At 50.1% G+C, this 18,409-nt stretch overlaps 1 long non-coding RNA gene across 1 annotated transcript in view; it reads left to right on the forward strand.

Moving 5' to 3' along the window:
• The first annotated feature begins 5,163 nt into the window (after nt 1-5,163).
• The window catches only part of LOC140740918 (uncharacterized), a 47,039-nt gene continuing 33,793 nt past the window's right edge, over nt 5,164-18,409 (forward strand). Inside the window, exons 1-2 of the long non-coding RNA XR_012101962.1 lie at nt 5,164-5,372; nt 6,209-6,521. This is a non-coding gene — a long non-coding RNA (uncharacterized lncRNA). The remainder of the gene's footprint in view (nt 5,373-6,208; nt 6,522-18,409) is intronic.

Below are 18,409 nucleotides of genomic sequence, written 5' to 3' on the forward strand. Positions count from 1 at the left end.
TGAACAACTTTCTGCCTGAGTAAACTTCCCCATTGTTGGACTGATGCCAATGTTGAAATAGCACACCACAGGGAGAGCAAGCAAACTCCACACAGACAGCACACCACAGGGAGAGCATGCAAACTCCACACAGACAGCACACCACAGAGAGAGCATGCAAACTCCACACAGGCAGCACACCACAGGGAGAGCATGCAAACTCCACACAGACAGCACACCACGGGGAGAGCATGCAAACTCCACACAGACAGCACACCACAGGGAGAGCATGCAAACTCCACACAGACAGCACACCACAGGGAGAGCATGCAAACTCCACACAGACAGCACACCACAGGGAGAGCATGGAAACTCCACACAGACAGCACACCACAGGGAGAGCATGCAAACTCCACACAGACAGCACACCACAGGGAGAGCATGCAAACTCCACACAGACAGCACACCACAGGGAGAGCATGCAAACTCCACACAGACAGCACACCACAGGGAGAGCATGCAAACTCCACACAGACAGCACACCACAGGGAGAGCATGCAAACTCCACACAGACAGCACACCACAGGGAGAGCATGCAAACTCCACACAGAGAGCACACCACAGGGAGAGCATGCAAACTCCACACAGACAGCACACCACAGGGAGAGCATGGAAACTCCACACAGACAGCACACCACAGGGAGAGTATGCAAACTCCACACTGACAGCACACCACAGGGAGAGCATGCAAACTCCACACAGACAGCACACCACAGGGAGAGCATGCAAACTCCACACAGACAGCACACCACCGGGAGAGCATGCAAACTCCACACAGACAGCACACCACCGGGAGAGCATGCAAACTCCACACAGACAGCACACCACAGGGAGAGCATGGAAACTCCACACAGACAGCACACCACAGGGAGAGCATGCAAACTCCACACAGACAGCACACCACAGGGAGAGCATGGAAACTCCACACAGACAGCACACCACAGGGAGAGCATGCAAACTCCACACAGACAGCACACCACAGGGAGAGCATGGAAACTCCACACAGACAGCACACCACGAGGAGAGCATGCAAACTCCACACAGACAGCACACCACGGGGAGAGCATGGAAACTCCACACAGACAGCACACCACAGGGAGAGCATGCAAACTCCACACAGACAGCACACCACAGGGAGAGCATGCAAACTCCACACAGACAGCACACCACGAGGAGAGCATGCAAACTCCACACAGACAGCACACCACAGGGAGAGCATGCAAACTCCACACAGACAGCACACCACAGGGAGAGCATGCAAACTCCACACAGACAGCACACCACAGGGAGAGCATGGAAACTCCACACAGACAGCACACCACAGGGAGAGCATGCAAACTCCACACAGACAGCACACCACAGGGAGAGCATGCAAACTCCACACAGACAGCACACCACAGGGAGAGCATGGAAACTCCACACAGACAGCACACCACAGGGAGAGCATGCAAACTCCACACAGACAACACACCACAGGGAGAGCATGGAAACTCCACACAGACAGCACACCACAGGGAGAGCATGCAAACTCCACACAGACAGCACACCACAGGGAGAGCATGCAAACTCCACACAGACAGCACACCACAGGGAGAGCATGCAAACTCCACACAGACAGCACACCACAGGGAGAGCATGCAAACTCCACACAGACAGCACACCACAGGGAGAGCATGGAAACTCCACACAGACAGCACACCACAGGGAGAGCATGCAAACTCCACACAGACAGCACACCACAGGGAGAGCATGCAAACAGGTTTTAATGTCAAATTCCTCAAGGAAGGTTCAAACTTGAAAGTGCTGTCTCAAACTTCCACTGTGCCCCGGTGAACATTGGGGTAGGGGGAGGGGGGTGGAGGAAGGATATTGTCAGAAAGTCCCAGTGATGAAATATTCACTCTCTGGGTTGTGCCAGGAGACACTTACTTTCAAAGCTGCACAAACCAGCTCCTGGTGCAGTGAATCATCCTCATATCCCTGGGCCATTCTAGGTGCCGTCTGTGTACAGTACTTAAGTTCCCTCTTGCATCTGTTTTAAATCTCGTATCCTGTGTGTGTGTCCCTTTGTTTTGGTCTCTCCAGCCTGAGGAAAGACTGACTGTCCATCCTATCAGAACTTTATGAGCCTCTGTGTGGTGACGCCTTGTCCTCAGCTCAGGATTGATAGGCGAGTACCGAAACACAGAGAATCTGATTGACACGAAGTGAACTCTGTGAGATTTGTTGCAGTTGTACAATGCAAAGACATAAAATTACTATAAATGACGAAAGTAGAGCAGTGAAGGGGAAATGAGCTGGTATTCCTGGTGCCAAGTGAGGGTCGTGAGATAAGGGCTTGCCTGTCCCAGCATGCAAAATCAGCTTCAGCACACAGGGTGGGTGTTACGTTCCCCGTAACCGGGTGACTTACCAGCAAAGATAGAGTGGTCCGCTGAAGTCTGATGGTACTATTTTCAAACATTTTTTATTTATAAAGGGGCACAAACGTATGGTTAATACAAAACATTCAGATCATATACGCCGTCAAAACTCAATCTAAAGCACAGGTATAGTAATAATCAATCAGAAATAAGCTCTATCGTTGTCTCGGGGAATACTGAGTCCAATGGAATATAAAAGTCACTCAAAATCTGCAGGCTTTCCCGTTTTGGGAACCGCTGGCATTTCACGTGTTGGAGAGAGAGTGAGTGGTGAAAAAGAAGGAACACTTGCCCGTCGTCTTTACGAAGCAAATCCCTGTTGTTAGTTAAAACGTTTTTCCTTTGGTTTCAGCCACAGACTCCCGATCCGGAATCTAACGCACGTGGCTTCCTTCAAAATGGCTTCCCGGTCCGACGGGAAGCGCTATCGTGTCTTCTTCGTGTGTCTCCTTGGTGCGTCTGAGGCCCCGCCTCGGCAGCCCACCTTTTATCTGGACTGGCAGGGTTGTAGATGTCAATCAGGGTGGGGGTGAGGCAATCTTTCCCCCATCAGCCAGCCCACGTTGCCCTGAGGGTTTGCACGTAGTCCAGTCCCTTATTCCACAAAGGTGTCTCCCAAGACAATGGATATGTCCGTGGCTTTTGTCTGGCTGAGAGGCCAGACCACATTCCAAACCGTAAGGCTTCTCTCTCTCTCTCTCGCGATTCTCACAAAGGAGGGGGCTGGGGTCATAACAGTGGGTGAGACCTGACGGCCAGGAGGACAGTTCTGCTACACTTTGTGGAGAGCACGACAAGGCACAAGAGAAGTCATGGTCATCCACTGCAGGCAAGGAGCACCCCAGTTGTGACGACTGCTCGTACCGCAGGACCTGGACTCCCGAGGTCGAGAGAGTGGAACTGTCCCAGTGCGATGGCTTTTCCACTTTAAGAACTCTCCCGCACAGGGTTCTTCAGAAATGATAGACAAGCAATTAATCTGTCCATCACCTTTCCGATGTTATCTCCGCACTTGCCTCATCTACTCCCTCTGCCAGTGGCCGTTTCCCTCTCCCGCACAGTCGCAGCGTGCAGTTCACCTTGTTATTCTGAAAGTAAGCTGCCCTCAGATGCCTGAAGATCCATGTTCACTTCTACCTGCAGGGCAGAGCACAGTAATTGTGAGATCACTGCACACAGCCTAGTACAATATCTTACAGGCTGAATCGCAAGAGCGAAGATGACAGCTTCTTTTGTCTTCAGTGAGTCAATTCGCAAAGTTAAAATGTCAGTGTGCATTTACTTAGACCAGACATTCCCATCCTGGGGTCCACAGACCCCTCTGATAGTGAGAAGTCTCCATGACATAAAAAAGTTTAGGAGCCCCTGATTTAGACAAATAACTGCTTCTTATTCCATTTCATTTACTGAGACATTTCAGTCCCATTTCACCGCCTTTTTTTCAAGCTTGGAATTCTAAGAACTGTTGCTACATCAGAAGTGAATTGATTGCATTTCTTTATCTGAGATATAATGAGTTTCATCTTCTTTTCCTTTGAGCCGGCTGAGAGATGTCAGTGATGGAGAGTGTAATGATTTTCAGTTTTGCTTCAGCTGTTGGCATTGAATGTTCCGCCTGGTCCTGCTGAGGTTACCAAACTCTCCTTCCAGTCTCACCAGGCACCTTTCTACCAGCGTGGGATTTGTACTTCAGACCCATACGCAGTGAAATGATAATCTGCTACACAACCTTTCTGAAATCCTGATGGTTAGTATCCAAATCACCAGGATAATACACACAAAATACTGGAGGAACTCAGTCAGTCAGATCCTGTGAGGGATCTCAGCCTGAAACATCGACTGCTCATTTTCACCCGTAAGTGCTTCCGGACCTGCTGAGTTCCTCCAGCATTTTGTGCGTGTTGCTCCAGATTTCCAGCATCAGCAGAACCTCGTGTGGCTCACCAAAGTAATGTTTGCCACAGCGCATGATCTGCCTGAGGAGATCAGTGCAGTGAGTAGTATCTGTGAGGGTGGGGAGAAATTGTTGAATTTTTGGGTCAAAACCCTGCATCATTAATTTCTTCTCCACCCCTCCCCCACCACCCAAGAGCGGCTGTTCAAAACAGAGTTCCTCCAGCAGATTGTTGCTGCAAACCCTAGTGTCTGCAATCACTCACCTGAGACCCATTTCATATATTGCTTCCCACCCCAGTTCCCATGCTCCCTGTGTAATGCCCTCGGTAGAATTTCTGCTATTGTCACCGTGGTTCAGATAAGGCCCAAGTGCCGAGTGAGAGATGCTGGAGACACTGATAGTTCACAAAACGCAAACAGTGTTCAAGGGAAAATAAAGCAATAACCACTAGGCCGAACAGAGCCTTTAACTAAAACTCTCAAACGGGAAACGAAGCCTACACTGCGGCTGAAAAGAATATCTAATTATTAAACGACTACTGCCAGTCTTCAGAGTCAGCTGACTTGCCAGTCCAATTCAAAACAAAAGCTGTGCCCTGTCCAAGTCCCGACAAGCACTACGACGACAAGCGTGGAGTTAAATACTATCACGATTAAATAGTAATTAGCTGACACGTGCAAATTCACAAACGCAACTACTGCACTGCCAAATCCGTGGTGTTTTCAGCCAATCAGGAATGTTGTGTCAGCCAGCCAGGGCTGTCTGGGTACAGATTGTAACTTGCTGTCCAGAGGAATATGAGAGAAGATTCTAATGAGCTGGGCAGGAAGAGCTTTCTGAAGGATCGTAGTCTGGTTTGGGATGCTTTGGCAGGAGGTGCGGAGAGTCGAGCACCACGAAGACACCTGGAGACTCCCACCTGAAAGGGAGACCCTCATGCAAGGAGTGTTTTGCGAGATGAGGGATTCCAAGAAGAAAAGTTCTACCTGTGTTGGTGATGGGAATTCAGCGCTGTGAGTAAAGCGATAGACCCAACTACTACAGAAATCAGCTCCAGCGTAGGTGCACATTTAGGCTGGTTGAACTATAATGGGTCCTTTCATCTTTCTTTTTCTTCCTCTGTTAACTGTTTGATAAAGTTGAAAATAGGTAAATATACTTTCTTTCTGATTTTATGTTAGTGTACGATCAGTCATTTCTGGGCTACTGATAATTGTGTGTGAGCAGCGTTTACACAACATTGACTACAATCAATGTCCCTTAATCGGAACATCCCAACTTTCCTGTTTGGTTGAACCCCAAATCATACATGACATCCAGTAGTCTGGAAAAGCTCCTAATCTGCCATCGTCAGGGCCAGTAGTGACTGGAGAGTTTTGTTGTATAGTCATGGCAACTGCTCTGTCAAAGAGCACAAGGAACTGTGGAGAGTTGTGGACTGAGGTGAACACGTTGTGAAAACCAGCTTCCTTTCCATGGACTCGGTCTGCACTCCCAGCACATAATCAAAGACCCCCCTCACTTTCCTCTTTCTCCCCCCTCCATTTGGGTAGAATATCCAAAAGCTTGAAAGCATGTGCTACCAGGCTCCAGAACAGCTTGTATCCTGCTGTTGTAAGACTCTAGAACGGACCTCGTGCACAATTTGATCTTTCAGTCTACCTTGTCATCACCCTTGTCTACTCGCTCTGCACTTCCTCAGTAAAAGCAACACTATTCTGCCCTCCTTACTATGGGAATGTACTTGTCTTTGGAATGATTGGTCTGGATGGCAATTAGTTCACTGTATCTCAGTACATGTGACAATGATAAATCATTATCCTCAGTGATTTCCCACTCTCTCTCCTAGATCTCCTGTCTAGAAGCACTCTCTCCTTGGGTCCAGCTCTGCTTAGACCATACACCGATGTCCTGCCTGCATCTCCTCTCTCCCCATCTGATGCACCCATTCCTCCTCTGCCCCGCCTCGTCACTGGAAGAACGTACACAGCCGCCAGTCTCCCACCGCTGACAGCCAGGTGATAAAGTTCAGACAACCCTGTGACTGATGCTCTTGGCAATGTCCTACAGATCAACCTGCAGGTTCTGGAGACCAGGACCACACCAAACTCCCACTGGAAGAGTTGCCAGGCACTAGAGGTGCGACCGTTACCCCGCTAAAGGTAGGACCCACGGTGCTGCGCCAACGATTCCACCCAGTCTCTTGATCACAATCTACCTCTCTATAACCTGGAAGCTGATGCGCCACCTGCAATGCACTTCCTCTGTAACACTTCATTCTGCTCTCTCTCGTTGTTTGACCCATAACGCACCATTGTGTGCATGGTATACAAGTACTGTACTTCAGTGCATGTGACAATAAACCAATTTACCAATTTGCCAGTCAAACTCCCCTCCCCACACTTTCCTGTCACTGCCCTTGCACTGTCTGAGAAGCAGATAAACTGTCCCTGAGACACTGACTCCCCAGAGTACCTAGATCAAGCATGTTGCCCCACAGGGGCAGGTACCGGAACCAGGCAGTCCGCCCAAGGTAGCTAAATGGTTCACTGTCCCAGATGAGTCTGTCCCTAGATAATGCAAAAGCTTGTTACCTCAATAAACTGCCCCAGGGTGATGAGATGGTTCACTGCCTCAGGGGAGTCTGCCCCAGGTGGACGAGAACACTCATTACCTCAATAAACTGCCCCAGGGTGATGAGATGGTTCACTGCCTCAGGGGAGTCTGCCCCAGGTGGACGAGAACACTCATTGCCTCAACCGGTCGGATGGATCAGGGTCTCAGGATCAGACACTGGAAGGAGGGATCTCGCCTCTAGTTCCTGGAATCTCTCAAAACCAGAGATGTGAACAGATTGTTAATTAAATCTAAATTCATGGCACCAACTCCCATTGCCCTCTGCAAGGGGAGGTCAGTGAGGGGGCAGTCCAACCAGCAAAGAGCACATTGGGACGACAGACTCTCTCCTGCACCGCAAATTAGTTTGTTAGCAAATCCCTGTCTCAGGACTCAATCGCATTCTCTGAACTTGACCCCAGTACAACTTCATGGCTGGGATGTCCCTCATTTTCCTTCAGCTGGGGGTTCAGTTGGGAGCAGAACAAGCCTAGGAAGCATATGGAATAGAAAGGTTCTCTGATCTCACAACCAGCTCAAAGAACCCAATGACTTTTAGCAGAATGAACCCCAAGGCTACAGGTACCTACATCTCTTCTGTCTCCCATCACAGATAGCAATACTGCTGCAACAGGTAGATTACTGCCTTATCGCTGCCATTCATGCAGATTCAATCTTGACCCCCAGTGCTGTCTGTGTGGAGTTTGCATACTCTCCCTGTGGTGTGTTGTCTGTGTGGAGTTTGCATGCTCTCCCTGTGGTGTGCTGTCTGTGTGGAGTTTGCATGCTTTCCTCGTGGTGTGCTGTCTGTGTGGAGTTTGCATGCTCTCCCTGTGGTGTGCTGTCTGTGTGGAGTTTGCATGCTCTCCCTGTGGTGTGCTGTCTGTGTGGAGTTTGCATGCTCTCCCCGTGGTGTGCTGTCTGTGTGGAGTTTGCATACTCTCCCTGTGGTGTGCTGTCTGTGTGGAGTTTGCATACTCTCCCCGTGGTGTGCTGTCTGTGTGGAGTTTGCATACTCTCCCTGTGGTGTGCTGTCTGTGTGGAGTTTCCATGCTCTCCCTGTGGTGTGCTGTCTGTGTGGAGTTTGCATGCTCTCCCTGTGGTGTGCTGTCTGTGTGGAGTTTGCATGCTCTCCCTGTGGTGTGCTGTCAGTGTGGAGTTTCCATGCTCTCCCTGTGGTGTGCTGTCTGTGTGGAGTTTGCATGCTCTCCCTGTGGTGTGCTGTCTGTGTGGAGTTTGCATGCTCTCCCCGCGGTGTGCTGTCTGTGTGGAGTTTGCATGCTCTCCCTGTGGTGTGCTCTCTGTGTGGAGTTTGCATGCTCTCCCTGTGGTGTGCTGTCTGTGTGGAGTTTGCATGCTCTCCCCGCGGTGTGCTGTCTGTGTGGAGTTTGCATGCTCTCCCTGTGGTGTGCTGTCTGTATGGAGTTTGCATACTCTCCCTGTGGTGTGCTGTCTGTGTGGAGTTTGCATGCTCTCCCCGCGGTGTGCTGTCTGTGTGGAGTTTGCATGCTCTCCCGGTGGTGTGCTGTCTGTATGGAGTTTGCATGCTCTCCCTGTGGTGTGCTGTCTGTGTGGAGTTTGCATGCTCTCCCCGTGGTGTGTTGTCTGTGTGGAGTTTGCATGCTCTCCCTGTGGTGTGTTGTCTGTGTGGAGTTTGCATGCTCTCCCTGTGGTGTGCTGTCTGTGTGGAGTTTGCATACTCTCCCTGTGGTGTGCTGTCTGTGTGGAGTTTGCATACTCTCCCTGTGGTGTGCTGGCTGTGTGGAGTTTGCATGCGCTCCCTGTGGTGTGCTGTCTGTGTGGAGTTTGCATACTCTCCCTGTGGTGTGCTGTCTGTGTGGAGTTTGCATACTCTCCCTGTGGTGTGCTGGCTGTGTGGAGTTTGCATGCTCTCCCTGTGGTGTGCTGTCTGTGTGGAGTTTGCATGCTCTCCCTGTGGTGTGCTGTCTGTGTGGAGTTTGCATGCTCTCCCTGTGGTGTGCTGTCTGTGTGGAGTTTCCATGCTCTCCCCGTGGTGTGCTGTCTGTGTGGAGTTTGCATGCTCTCCCTGTGGTGTGCTGTCTGTGTGGAGTTTGCATGCTCTCCCCGTGGTGTGCTGTCTGTGTGGAGTTTGCATGCTCTCCCTGTGGTGTGCTGTCTGTGTGGAGTTTGCATGCTCTCCCTGTGGTGTGCTGTCTGTGTGGAGTTTGCATGCTCTCCCTGTGGTGTGCTGTCTGTGTGGAGTTTCCATGCTCTCCCCGTGGTGTGCTGTCTGTGTGGAGTTTGCATGCTCTCCCTGTGGTGTGCTGTCTGTGTGGAGTTTGCATGCTCTCCCTGTGGTGTGCTGTCTGTGTGGAGTTTGCATGCTCTCCCTGTGGTGTGCTGTCTGTGTGGAGTTTGCATGCTCTCCCGGTGGTGTGCTGGCTGTGTGGAGTTTGCATGCTCTCCCTGTGGTGTGCTGTCTGTGTGGAGTTTGCATACTCTCCCTGTGGTGTGCTGTCTGTGTGGAGTTTGCATGCTCTCCCTGTGGTGTGCTGTCTGTGTGGAGTTTGCATGCTCTCCCTGTGGTGTGCTGTCTGTGTGGAGTTTGCATGCTCTCCCGGTGGTGTGCTGGCTGTGTGGAGTTTGCATGCTCTCCCTGTGGTGTGCTGTCTGTGTGGAGTTTGCATGCTCTCCCTGTGGTGTGCTGTCTGTGTGGAGTTTGCATGCTCTCCCTGTGGTGTGCTGTCTGTGTGGAGTTTGCATACTCTCCCTGTGGTGTGCTGTCTGTGTGGAGTTTGCATGCTCTCCCTGTGGTGTGCTGTCTGTGTGGAGTTTGCATGCGCTCCCTGTGGTGTGCTGTCTGTGTGGAGTTTGCATGCTCTCCCTGTGGTGTGCTGTCTGTGTGGAGTTTGCATGCTCTCCCTGTGGTGTGCTGTCTGTGTGGAGTTTCCATGCTCTCCCTGTGGTGTGCTGTCTGTGTGGAGTTTGCATACTCTCCCTGTGGTGTGCTGTCTGTGTGGAGTTTGCATGCTCTCCCTGTGGTGTGCTGTCTGTATGGAGTTTGCATGCTCTCCCTGTGGTGTGCTGTCTGTGTGGAGTTTGCATGCTCTCCCTGTGGTGTGCTGTCTGTGTGGAGTTTGCATACTCTCCCTGTGGTGTGCTGTCTGTGTGGAGTTTGCATGCTCTCCCTGTGGTGTGCTGTCTGTGTGGAGTTTGCATGCTCTCCCTGTGGTGTGCTGTCTGTGTGGAGTTTCCATGCTCTCCCTGTGGTGTGCTGTCTGTGTGGAGTTTGCATGCTCTCCCTGTGGTGTGCTGTCTGTGTGGAGTTTGCATGCTCTCCCTTTGGTGTGTTGTCTGTGTGGAGTTTGCATGCTCTCCCTGTGGTGTGCTGTCTGTCTGTCGAGTTTGCATGCTCTCCCTGTGGTGTGCTGTCTGTGTGGAGTTTGCATGCTCTCCCTGTGGTGTGCTGTCTGTGTGGAGTTTGCATGCTCTCCCTGTGGTGTGTTGTCTGTGTGGAGTTTGCATGCTCTCCCTGTGGTGTGCTGTCTGTGTGGAGTTTGCATGCTCTCCCTGTGGTGTGCTGTCTGTCTGTCGAGTTTGCATGCTCTCCCTGTGGTGTGCTGTCTGTGTGGAGTTTCCATGCTCTCCCTGTGGTGTGCTGTCTGTATGGAGTTTGCATGCTCTCCCTGTGGTGTGCTGTCTGTGTGGAGTTTCCATGCTCTCCCTGTGGTGTGCTGTCTGTATGGAGGGCACAGGGAGAGCTTGCATTCATTTTGTTGCATTCTTATTGATTGATTGCTGTCACTGATGCTTTTGATCTGCTTTCATTTCTATCCTGCACCCTCCAACCTGTCCCCCGCAGAGACTGCTGTCTTCTGACAATTAGCGTCCAGTGGAAGACAGTGCAACAAGCACAAACCTGCTGGAGGGACACAGCAGATCAGGCAGCATCTGTTGTAAGGAACAAGCAGTTCATGTTTTTTCAGACAGACCCTTCTTTAGGACTTCATTAGGTCCCGCCCGAAACATTGACTGGTCCTCTCCATGGAGTCTGCCTGACCTGCTGAGTTTCTGTGTTGGTAACTCTGGATTTCCAGCATCTACAAAACCTCTTTTTATCAGTAGAGGACAGTTTGGCAATGCAGATCTGTTTCATTACCTGTTTCCATCGCTGCAGATTCACCCGGCCAGAAAGGGGTGGCACAGCGTTACCTTACAGCTCCAGAGAGCCACGTTTGATCCTGACTGACCACAGGAGCTGTCTCCCTCTCTGGCTGTGATGCTTTCCTCTGAGCTTGCCCGTCCCTTCCACATCCCAACATGTGCTGCTAAGTTGGATGTCTGTCTGCCGCGGTGTCGGAGAGAAATACTGTGGAAGTCTGTACCACATGACTCTAACAAGTTGGAGACCAGCTTCCCACTTTCTCCAGAGTTGGCTGGGACAGGTTGTTGACCAAGACACCTAGTCTTCAAACACCACCGCAAATCTATCACAAACCCTAAATGAACCACTGGGCCTTCAGGAAATTCGAACCTTTTTTGCAGAGTCTTTGAAGTCAAAGATGCAGCCTAATTACGAGCTCTTCCCCGGTACGAATTTGACAGACAAGCCGAGCTTTTGAAGGGGTGAAGTCTCCACGATGAGTCTCATTAATTCCTTCTAACTTGGAAAAGGCATTCTCTTTCAAGCCTGATCTTCCATTTATAGGGAAATTATGTGAGGTCTTGGGGAAAGAGCTGGGCACTGGAACCAATACTTTGGAAAATACTTCCCTTCTGTATTGTGTGGTTCTATGTAGTTTTGCAAGAGAGAATCCCATATACCTGAAAGACTTTGCCAGAACATGGTAGTCAAGTATCTTTTCAAAGGACATAAAAGCATGAAAAATTAATTTGCTTCATAAACATGAATTTGGATCATGGGATCCACAATATGGGTTGTCCAGGCCAGGCAGCCTGTGGCAGAATTTTAAATTTTATTTCTTTGTTTTGAGATAATATGGAACAGGCCCATTCAACACTGCAAGCAAACATTACTTATAAGAAATAGGAGCAGAATTAGGCCAGTCAGCCCATCAAATCTGCTCCGCCATTCCATCATGGCTGATCCCGGAATCCACTCAACTCCATACACCTCCCTTCTCGGCATATTCTTTGATGCCCTGACCGATCAGGAACCGATCAATTTCCACGTTAAATTTACCCACGGACTTGGCCTCCACCGCAGTCTGTGTCAGAGCGTTCCACAGATTCACCACTCTCTGGCTAAAAAAATTCCTCTTCATCTCTGTTCTAAAAGGTCGCCCCTCACATTTGAGGCTGTGCCCTCTAGTTCTGGATACCCCCACCATAGGAAACATATTCTCCACATCTAGTCCTTTCAACATCTGGTTAGTTTTCAATGAGAATCCCCCACATTCTTCTAAATTCCACAGTAATTAACTCGTTAATGTTTAACAGCTCTTGACATTCGACAGTTCTGTAGAAAGATAATAGCTCAAATGAGCAAGGGTCACGTTTCACAGCGGGAAAACCTGATGACTTGTGCAAACTTTTCTCTGTGCCGTCACTGATCACATTTGGGAGATTGAACTGTGCGGACTCACCCAGGCTGACTGACATCCCCAGCAAGAGCAGCAACGGGCCTTTCCACATCGAGTGCTGCGGGAAGCTCCGCGACACTTCAGTCTGCCTGAGATTTGTTTGTTGGTCTTTCAGTACAACAAGGTGCTTCTAGACGGCAGCACTACGTGCTGATGGACACAGTGACGACTCTGAGGGAAAGGATCATAGTTCTACCTCCAGCAAACACTCAGGACCTGTGTAACCCAGTCCCTCAAACACATAGAACATAAATTATAGAACTCGGAAAAGTACAGCGCAGGAACAGACCTTTGGCCCAACAATGCCAAGTTAGACTAAACCCACCTGCCTGCACCTGATCCCTATCACTTCATTCTCTGCCTGTCTGAATAGCTCCTGAATCCCTGTGTTGTCTCTGCTGCCACCACTCCCCCAGATAGGGTGTATTGTCCAATGGACGACTGCCGCTGGCACCTTGTGCTCACACAACCAATGTGTAGAGATCGCCTGTTCCATCCACCTCCCATCTCCCCTCTCTTTCAATTCGGATGAAGGGTCTTGACCCAGAATGTCAGTTGTCCATTTCCCTCACAGGCGCTGCCTGAGCTGTTCAGTTCCTCCAACACTTTCTGTGCCGCCCTCAGAACCGAACCAGCAGAGTTCCTTCTCCAGAAACGCTGCCTGACACTCTGGCTGTTTTTAGTGTTTTAGTTAATTTTTTGAAATTAATTTTACCCCCAAAATACACCAAAATGAATAAAGAGATTTCTACTTTACCCTGTGTAGTTCAACAGCTATTTTGACAATGTTGACAATTTTGACAATTAAGGGAGCGAAGGCTTTACTCTCTGGAGAGAAGGAGGATGAGAGGAAACATGATAGAGGTGTACAAGATATTACGAGGAATAGACAGAGTGGACAGCCAGTGCCTCTTCCCCAGGGCACCACTGCTCAGTACAAGAGGACATGGCTTTAAGGAAAGGGGAGGGAAGTTCAAGGGGGATATTAGAGGAAGGTTTTTCACTCAGAGAGTGGTTGGTGCGTGGAATGCACTGCCTGAGTCAGTGGTGGAGGCAGATACACTAGTGAAGTTTAAGAGACTACTAGACAGGTATATGGAGGAATTTAAGGTGGGGGTTTATGGGAGGCAGGGTTTGAGGGTCGGTACCACATTGTGGGCTGAATGGCCTGTACTGTGCTGTATTGTTCTATGTTCTTTATGCCTTGGTATGAAAACATTCCATTATTACTCTAGAGCAAGGTTTACTCACACAGGGATCCATGAGAGATTGTGATTAAAAACATAACCATCATTTTTTGAAAGCACAAAGCTAGCGCTTGCTAGTGACCGAGCAGACCCATTAGCAATCTCGTTAGACGTCGCTCAGCCCAGTATGACCGTGTGCAGTCGGATCCCGTTTATTTGGTTGAGTCCATTCTCAGTTTTTGATGCAAGATAGGGGAAGCCGTTGATAATTGCTGAGTGCTGTATTACACAGAGGGGAGGACGGTAGGCTGATAGTGAGTGTTGTGTTACTCGGAAGGGAGGACGGCAGGCTGATAGTGAGTGTTGTGTTACTCGGAAGGGAGGACGGTAGGCTGATAGTGAGTGTAGTATTACACGGAGGGGAGGACGGTAGGCTGATAGTGAATGCTGTATTACACAGAGGGGAGGACGGTAGGCTGATAGTGAGTGTTGTATAACACAGAGGGGAGGACGGTAGGCTGATAATCGGTGAGTGTTGCATTACACGGAGGGGAGGACGGTAGGCTGATAGTGAGTGCTGTATTACACGGAGGGGAGGATGGTAGGGTGATAGTGAGTGTTGTATTACACGGAGGGGAGGACGGTAGGGTGATAGTGAGTGTTGTATTACACGGAGGGGAGGACGGTAGGCTGATAGTGAGTGTTGTATAACACAGAGGGGAGGACGGTAGGCTGATAATCGGTGAGTGTTGCATTACACGGAGGGGAGGACGGTAGGCTGATAGTGAGTGCTGTATTACACGGAGGGGAGGATGGTAGGGTGATAGTGAGTGTTGTATTACACGGAGGGGAGGACGGTAGGGTGATAGTGAGTGTTGTATTACACGGAGGGGAGGATGGTAGGGTGATAGTGAGTGTTGTATAACACAGAGGGGAGGATGGTAGGCTGATAGTGAGTGTTGCATTACACGGAGGGGAGGATGGTAGGGTGATAGTGAGTGTTGTATTACACGGAGGGGAGGACGGTAGGGTGATAGTGAGTGTAGTATTACACGGAGGGGAGGACGGTAGGCTGATAGTGAATGCTGTATTACACGGAGGGGAGGACGGTAGGCTGATAGTGAGTGTTGTATTACACAGAGGGGAGGATGGTAGGCTGATAGTGAGTGTTGTATTACACGGAGGGGAGGACGGTAGGGTGATAGTGAGTGTAGTATTACACGGAGGGGAGGACGGTAGGCTGATAGTGAATGCTGTATTACACGGAGGGGAGGACGGAAGGCTGATAGTGAGTGCTGTATTACACGGCGGGGAGGACGGTAGGCTGATAGTGAGCACTGTATTACACAGAGGGGAGGATGGTAGACTGATAGTGAGCGCTGTATTACATGGAGGGGAGGACGGTAGGCTGATAGTGAGTGTTGTATTACATGGAGGGGAGGACGGTAGGCTGATAGTGAGTGTTGTATTACACAGAGGGGAGGACGGTAGGCTGATAGTGAGTGTTGTATTACATGGAGGGGAGGATGGTAGGCTGATAGTGAGTGTTGTATTACACGGAGGGGAGGACGGTAGGCTGATAGTGAGTGTTGTATTACACAGAGGGGAGGACGGTAGGCTGATAGTGAGTGTTGTATTACACAGAGGGGAGGACGGTAGGCTGATAGTGAGTGTTGTATTACATGGAGGGGAGGATGGTAGGCTGATAGTGAGTGTTGTATTACACGGAGGGGAGGATGGTAGGCTGATAGTGAGCACTGTATTACACGGAGGGGAGGACGGTAGGCTGATAGTGAGTGTTGTATTACATGGAGGGGAGGATGGTAGGCTGATAGTGAGTGTTGTATTACACAGAGGGGAGGACGGTAGGCTGATAGTGAGTGTTGTATTACACAGAGGGGAGGACGGTAGGCTGATAGTGAGTGTTGTATTACACAGAGGGGAGGACGGTAGGGTGATAGTGAGTGTTGTATTACACAGAGGGGAGGACGGTAGGCTGATAGTGAGTGTTGTATTACACAGAGGGGAGGACGGTAGGCTGATAGTGAGTGTTGTATTACATGGAGGGGAGGATGGTAGGCTGATAGTGAGTGTTGTATTACACAGAGGGGAGGACGGTAGGCTGATAGTGAGTGTTGTATTACACAGAGGGGAGGACGGTAGGCTGATAGTGAGTGTTGTATTACACAGAGGGGAGGACGGTAGGCTGATAGTGAGTGTTGTATTACACAGAGGGGAGGACGGTAGGCTGAAAGTGAGTGCTGTATTACACGGAGGGGAGGACGGTAGGCTGATAGTGAGTGCTGTATTACACGGAGGGGAGGACGGTAGGCTGATAGTGAGTGTTGTATTACACGGAGGGGAGGACGGTAGGCTGATAGTGAGTGTTGTATTACACAGAGGGGAGGACGGTAGGCTGATAGTGAGTGTTGTATTACACAGAGGGGAGGACGGTAGGCTGATAGTGAGTGTTGTATTACATGGAGGGGAGGATGGTAGGCTGATAGTGAGTGTTGTATTACACGGAGGGGAGGATGGTAGGCTGATAGTGAGCACTGTATTACACGGAGGGGAGGATGGTAGGCTGATAGTGAGCACTGTATTACACGGAGGGGAGGACGGTAGGCTGATAGTGAGTGTTGTATTACACGGAGGGGAGGACGGTAGGCTGATAGTGAGTGTTGTATTACATGGAGGGGAGGACGGTAGGCTGATAGTGAGTGCTGTATTACACGGAGGGGAGGACGGTAGGCTGATAGTGAGTGCTGTATTACACGGAGGGGAGGATGGTAGGCTGATAGTGAGCACTGTATTACACGGAGGGGAGGATGGTAGGCTGATAGTGAGCACTGTATTACACGGAGGGGAGGACGGTAGGCTGATAGTGAGTGTTGTATTACACGGAGGGGAGGACGGTAGGCTGATAGTGAGTGTTGTATTACATGGAGGGGAGGACGGTCGGCTGATAGTGAGTGTTGTATTACACGGAGGGGAGGACGGTAGGCTGATAGTGAGTGCTGTATTACACGGAGGGGAGGATGGTAGGCTGATAATCGGTGAGTGTTGTATTACACGGAGGGGAGGACGGTAGGCTGATAGTGAGTGTTGTATTACATGGAGGGGAGGATGATAGGCTGATAGTGAGTGTTGTATTACATGGAGGGGAGGACGGTAGGCTGATAGTGAGTGTTGTATTACACAGAGGGGAGGACGGTAGGCTGATAGTGAGTGTTGTATTACATGGAGGGGAGGATGATAGGCTGATAGTGAGTGTTGTATTACATGGAGGGGAGGACGGTAGGCTGATAGTGAGTGCTGTATTACACGGAGGGGAGGACGGTAGGCTGATAGTGAGTGTTGTATTACATGGAGGGGAGGACGGTAGGCTGATAGTGAGTGCTGTATTACACGGAGGGGAGGACGGTAGGCTGATAGTGAGTGTTGTATTACACAGAGGGGAGGACGGTAGGCTGATAGTGAGTGTTGTATTACACGGAGGGGAGGACGGTAGGCTGATAGTGAGTGTAGTATTACACAGAGTGGAGGACGGTAGGCTGATAGTGAGTGTTGTATTACACGGAGGGGAGGATGGTAGGGTGATAGTGAGTGTTGTATTACACAGAGTGGAGGACGGTAGGCTGATAGTGAGTGTTGTATTACACAGAGGGGAGGACGGTAGGCTGATAGTGAGTGTTGTATTACACAGAGTGGAGGACGGTAGGCTGATAGTGAGTGTTGTATTACACGGAGGGGAGGACGGTAGGCTGATAGTGAGTGTTGTATTACATGGAGGGGAGGACGGTAGGCTGATAGTGAGTGCTGTATTACACGGAGGGGAGGACGGTAGGCTGATAGTGAGTGCTGTATTACACGGAGGGGAGGATGGTAGGCTGATAATCGGTGAGTGTTGTATTACACGGAGGGGAGGACGGTAGGCTGATAGTGAGTGTTGTATTACATGGAGGGGAGGATGATAGGCTGATAGTGAGTGTTGTATTACATGGAGGGGAGGACGGTAGGCTGATAGTGAGTGTTGTATTACACAGAGGGGAGGACGGTAGGCTGATAGTGAGTGTTGTATTACATGGAGGGGAGGATGATAGGCTGATAGTGAGTGTTGTATTACACGGAGGGGAGGACGGTAGGCTGATAGTGAGTGTTGTATTACACAGAGGGGAGGATGGTAGACTGATAGTGAGTGTTGTATTACACAGAGGGGAGGATGGTAGGGTGATAGTGAGTGTTGTATTACATGGAGGGGAGGATGATAGGCTGATAGTGAGTGTTGTATTACATGGAGGGGAGGATGGTAGGCTGATAATCGGTGAGTGTTGTATTACATGGAGGGGAGGACGGTAGTCTGATAGTGAGTGCTGTATTACACGGCGGGGAGGACGGTAGGCTGATAGTGAGTGTTGTATTACACGGAGGGGAGGACGGTAGGCTGATAGTGAGTGTTGCATTACACGGAGGGGAGGACGGTAGGCTGATAGTGAGTGTTGTATTACATGGAGGGGAGGATGGTAGACTGATAGTGAGTGTTGTATTAAACGGAGGGGAGGACGGTAGGCTGATAGTGAATGTTGTATTACACGGAGGGGAGGACGGTAGTCTGATAGTGAGTGTTGTATTACACAGAGGGGAGGATGGTAGACTGATAGTGAGTGTTGTATTAAACGGAGG

The sequence above is a fragment of the Hemitrygon akajei genome, chromosome 17 (assembly GCF_048418815.1).
Source record: "Hemitrygon akajei chromosome 17, sHemAka1.3, whole genome shotgun sequence".
NCBI classification, from domain to species: domain Eukaryota; kingdom Metazoa; phylum Chordata; class Chondrichthyes; order Myliobatiformes; family Dasyatidae; genus Hemitrygon; species Hemitrygon akajei.